We start from the raw sequence: 6000 nt of genomic DNA, 5'->3' as shown, positions 1-6000 counted from the left end.
AACTGGGACATGACCTCCACACATCAGCTAATGTGCAATTCGACCAATAGTTCTTCATTCGAAATTTCAGTCTTCTTGCAAATTTTACGCTGAAATATTGCAATTCACCAGTAATAAAAGACTGACTTTTACTCGTTCCATACTTCTCATTATACCTTTTCATTCACACTTTCTCATGCACACAAACCAGCATTTATCATCATCTCAGATAAATCCACAGCTAAAATATCAACAAAATCTCACCGCAACCCGGGATCTGTCACACAATCAAAACTTGTCAACTTCTCACAAACGCTTTTGCCCCAAACATCCATTCTCCTGCTCCTCGGATGCTGTCTGACCTGCTCTGCTTTTCCACCACCACTCTCATCTCCACCAGTGGCAGTACCCACTTTCGCCTTTCTCTTCATACACTTTTCCCACCAACTTTGCTTTTTCTTTCTGATTTACCGCATCTGTACTACTTTCCGCTTTTAACATTTCTGAAGGGTTTTCCACAAACAAAAAGGCAAAAAGAAGGAACTGTTAGACTGAGTACATGCTGCAGTAATTTGGAGAAGAGGAAACTCCTGGTAACAGTTCACGAAGCAGAAATCTCTCGAGAAATCTGTATTAATCCGCACTTCCATTCTGTTGATCGATTTGTAGTTTTCTCTGTTACATTGTAGAAGAGGGGGAGGGTGGAGTCGCAGCTGGGAGGGAGAGAAACCAGGCTGATTTTCAAAGTTTTAGAATCAGAGTGTCATACAGCATGGAAACAGATCCTTAGGTCCAGCCAGTTTATGCTGACCATTTCCCCAAACACAACTGTAACCACCTGCATGCAATTGAACATTTCCCATTTGCTAGCATTTGGTCATATCTCTCTAAACCTTTCCTATTCGTGAACTTATCCAAGCGTCTTTTCAACGTTGTAACTGTACCTGCGTCCACCACTTTCTCTGACAGTTCATTGCACGCACCAAGCACTCGATGTGTAAAAAAATTGTCCCTCATTTCCTTTTTAAATCCATAATCCCCCTGTCCACGCAACAGTAAATCAAAGATCCATCTCAATGCTTTTCACAATAAGTACCTCCCCCAGTCCCTCACTAATAAATCAATGGTCCATTTAAACAAACTGGGAATTGCATTCCACAGTCTGCAGACAGCTTCCGCAAAACCAATGACTAATGTTTTATCATCTGCAAATTTGATATCCGACACCAATTCCACATCAGTGATAGATACACCAGACAAACAGGTGACTAATACTGAAGCCTGAGGAAAAATCAAAGAATTGCGAAACTTCATCAAATGGGGACATACCAAACCCAAAATGGCAACACTGCTTTCTCCCCACTGAAGGTGCAACACTGCTCAGATTCTCCGGCAATTTCTGTTCAGTTTCTGAACCTTGAGGAACTCAACTATTTCAAAACACATGCAGTATTCTTCTTATCATCAGGTTGGTCTACATCACAAACACTTCCTTCTTCTTTATCCTTTAAAGCAAATCAGTCAAGTTCATCCGACACTCCCTTCCCTTAACAATTCCATGATGACTATCTTGGATGATGACGTGGAGGAGCCGGTGTTGGACTGGAGTGGACAATGTTAAAAACCACATAACACCAGCGTATAGTCCAACAGCTTTATTTGGAAGCAATAGCTGCTCCTTCAACAGGTAACAATGTGTGATTTCTTTTCAGCTTCATCTTGGATTGAACTTTCACTCACCGTGTGGTTATTTCTATCATCTCTCAGAGTTTTACCGAGTCATTTGCTCATTAATGGAAATATAAAAGCAGCTGGTCTCCACTCCTCCTATTTCTGACCTGCACCGTCCAACACAAGGGCAACAATTATTGTCTGTTTTCTTATTCTCTCTGATCTGGGAACTTCATTGTTGCACAAGTTAGTGACCGCTACTGACCACAAGTGGGAATTGCAACCAACCCGCAGAAATACTCAAGAGTCTGTCAGGGTGAATGAAGTCAGCAAACAGATTCTGTCTGTGCACGACACAATCAGATTGGTGTACATTTCGATTCAAAAATAAAATAACCGACCTGATATAATAAGTAATGCTGTGCCCATAAACAATGGACTGCCCAGACAGTTTTCACTTGATATTAGGCTGTATTTCACAAAAACACTGCGAGTAATGTTGAAAGGAGGGAAATCTAGAAATAAAATGAAAAACTCAGGATTTCTGTCAAGACGCCAGTTTATTTGAAACGGGTATCGCCCTGACTCCTTAATCTTCTAGGGTCCCTCCTCAATTTCAAAGTGGTGGGAAACCGCACTGCAGAGGTTTGGCGCCGTTCGTGTGGCTGACTCAAGCTTCTGTGCATATCGAAGTGTTTCATCCCACTGCGGAAAGTGGTCTTTTTGGTGTTGAGCGGTTTAAAAGCCACCGCATGCGATGGCTAGGAATCGAACCCGTGTCAATTGCTTGAACAGCAGCTATGCTCACCACTATATCACCATCGCAACTGGGACATGTCCTCCACACATCAGCTAATGTGCAATTCGACCAATAGTTCTTCATTCGAAATTTCAGTCTTCTTGCAAATTTTACGCTGAAATATTGCAATTCACCAGTAATAAAAGACTGACTTTTACTCGTTCCATACTTCTCATTATACCTTTTCATTCACACTTTCTCATGCACACAAACCAGCATTTATCATCATCTCAGATAAATCCACAGCTAAAATATCAACAAAATCTCACCGCAACCCGGGATCTGTCACACAATCAAAACTTGTCAACTTCTCACAAACGCTTTTGCCCCAAACATCCATTCTCCTGCTCCTCGGATGCTGTCTGACCTGCTCTGCTTTTCCACCACCACTCTCATCTCCACCAGTGGCAGTACCCACTTTCGCCTTTCTCTTCATACACTTTTCCCACCAACTTTGCTTTTTCTTTCTGATTTACCGCATCTGTACTACTTTCCGCTTTTAACATTTCTGAAGGGTTTTCCACAAACAAAAAGGCAAAAAGAAGGAACTGTTAGACTGACTACATGCTGCAGTAATTCTGGAGAAGAGGAAACTCCTGGTAACAGTTCACGAAGCAGAAATCTCTCGAGAAATCTGTATTAATCCGCACTTCCATTCTCTTGATCGATTTGTAGTTTTCTCTGTTACATTGTAGAAGAGGGGGAGGGTGGAGTCGCAGCTGGGAGGGAGAGAAACCAGGCTGATTTTCAAAGTTTCAGAATCAGAGTGTCATACAGCATGGAAACAGATCCTTAGGTCCAGCCAGTTTATGCTGACCATTTCCCCAAACACAACTGTAACCACTGCATGCAATTGAACATTTCCCATTTGCTAGCATTTGGTCATATCTCTCTAAACCTTTCCTATTCGTGAACTTATCCAAGCGTCTTTTCAACGTTGTAACTGTACCTGCGTCCACCACTTTCTCTGACAGTTCATTGCACGCACCAAGCACTCGATGTGTAAAAAAATTGTCCCTCATTTCCTTTTTAAATCCATAATCCCCCTGTCCACGCAACAGTAAATCAAAGATCCATCTCAATGCTTTTCACAATAAGTACCTCCCCCAGTCCCTCACTAATAAATCAATGGTCCATTTAAACAAACTGGGAATTGCATTCCACAGTCTGCAGACAGCTTCCCCAAAACCAATGACTAATGTTTTATCATCTGCAAATTTGATATCCGACACCAATTCCACATCAGTGATAGATACACCAGACAAACAGGTGACTAATACTGAAGCCCGGGGAAAAATCAAAGAATTGCGAAACTTCATCAAATGGGGACATACCAAACCCAAAATGGCAACACTGCTTTCTCCCCACTGAAGGTGCAACACTGCTCAGATTCTCCGGCAATTTCTGTTCAGTTTCTGAACCTTGAGGAACTCAACTATTTCAAAACACATGCAGTATTCTTCTTATCATCAGGTTGGTCTACATCACAAACACTTCCTTCTTCTTTATTCTTTAAAGCAAATCAGTCAAGTTCATCCGACACTACCTTCCCTTAACAATTCCATGATGACTATCTTGGATGATGACGTGGAGGAGCCGGTGTTGGACTGGAGTGGACAATGTTAAAAACCACATAACACCAGCGTATAGTCCAACAGCTTTATTTGGAAGCAATAGCTGCTCCTTCATCAGGTAACAACGTGTGATTCCTTTTCAGCTTCATCTTGGATTGAACTTTCACTCACCGTGTGGTTATTTCTATCATCTCTCAGAGTTTTACCGAGTCATTTGCTCATTAATGGAAATATAAAAGCAGCTGGTCTCCACTCCTCCTATTTCTGACCTGCACCGTCCAACACAAGGGCAACAATTATTGTCTGTTTTCTTATTCTCTCTGATCTGGGAACTTCATTGTTGCACAAGTTAGTGACCGCTACTGACCACAAGTGGGAATTGCAACCAAACCGCAGAAATACTCAAGAGTCTGTCAGGGTGAAAGAAGTCAGCAAACAGATTCTGTCTGTGCACGACACAATCAGATTGGTGTACATTTCGATTCAAAAATAAAATAACCGACCTGATATCATAAGTAATGCTGTGCCCATAAACAATGGGCTGCCCAGACAGTTTTCACTTGATATTAGGCTGTATTTCACAAAAACACTGGGAGTAATGTTGAAAGGAGGGAAATCTAGAAATAAAATGAAAAACTCAGGATTTCTGTCAAGAAGCCAGTTTATTTGAAACGGGTATCGCCCTGACTCCTTAATCTTCTAGGGTCCCTCCTCAATTTCAAAGTGGTGGGAAACCGCACTGCAGAGGTTTGGCGCCGTTCGTGTGGCTGACTCAAGCTTCTGTGCATATCGAAGTGTTTCATTCCCACTGCGGAAAGTGGTCTTTTTGGTGTTGAGCGGTTTAAAAGCCACCGCATGCGATGGCCAGGAATCGAACCCGTGTCAATTGCTTGAACAGCAGCTATGCTCACCACTATACCACCATCGCAACTAGGACATGTCCTCCACACATCAGCTAATGTGCAATTCGACCAATAGTTCTTCATTCGAAATTTCAGTCTTCTTGCAAATTTTACGCTGAAATATTGCAATTCACCAGTAATAAAAGACTGACTTTTACTCGTTCCATACTTCTCATTATACCTTTTCATTCACACTTTCTCATGCACACAAACCAGCATTTATCATCATCTCAGATAAATCCACAGCTAAAATATCAACAAAATCTCACCGCAACCCGGGATCTGTCACACAATCAAAACTTGTCAACTTCTCACAAACGCTTTTGCCCCAAACATCCATTCTCCTGCTCCTCGGATGCTGTCTGACCTGCTCTGCTTTTCCACCACCACTCTCATCTCCACCAGTGGCAGTACCCACTTTCGCCTTTCTCTTCATACACTTTTCCCACCAACTTTGCTTTTTCTTTCTGATTTACCGCATCTGTACTACTTTCCGCTTTTAACATTTCTGAAGGGTTTTCCACAAACAAAAAGGCAAAAAGAAGGAACTGTTAGACTGACTACATGCTGCAGTAATTCTGGAGAAGAGGAAACTCCTGGTAACAGTTCACGAAGCAGAAATCTCTCGAGAAATCTGTATTAATCCGCACTTCCATTCTCTTGATCGATTTGTAGTTTTCTCTGTTACATTGTAGAAGAGGGGGAGGGTGGAGTCGCAGCTGGGAGGGAGAGAAACCAGGCTGATTTTCAAAGTTTTAGAATCAGAGTGTCATACAGCATGGAAACAGATCCTTAGGTCCAGCCAGTTTATGCTGACCATTTCCCCAAACACAACTGTAACCACCTGCATGCAATTGAACATTTCCCATTTGCTAGCATTTGGTCATATCTCTCTAAACCTTTCCTATTCGTGAACTTATCCAAGCGTCTTTTCAACGTTGTAACTGTACCTGCGTCCACCACTTTCTCTGACAGTTCATTGCACGCACCAAGCACTCGATGTGTAAAAAAATTGTCCCTCATTTCCTTTTTAAATCCATAATCCCCCTGTCCACGCAACAGTAAATCAAAGATC

The sequence above is a fragment of the Hemiscyllium ocellatum genome, unplaced genomic scaffold, assembly GCF_020745735.1.
Source record: "Hemiscyllium ocellatum isolate sHemOce1 unplaced genomic scaffold, sHemOce1.pat.X.cur. scaffold_1309_pat_ctg1, whole genome shotgun sequence".
In the NCBI taxonomy this organism is placed as follows: Eukaryota; Metazoa; Chordata; class Chondrichthyes; order Orectolobiformes; family Hemiscylliidae; genus Hemiscyllium; species Hemiscyllium ocellatum.
The sequence above is the reverse complement of the archived record's forward strand: the minus strand, read 5'-3'. Positions refer to the sequence as shown.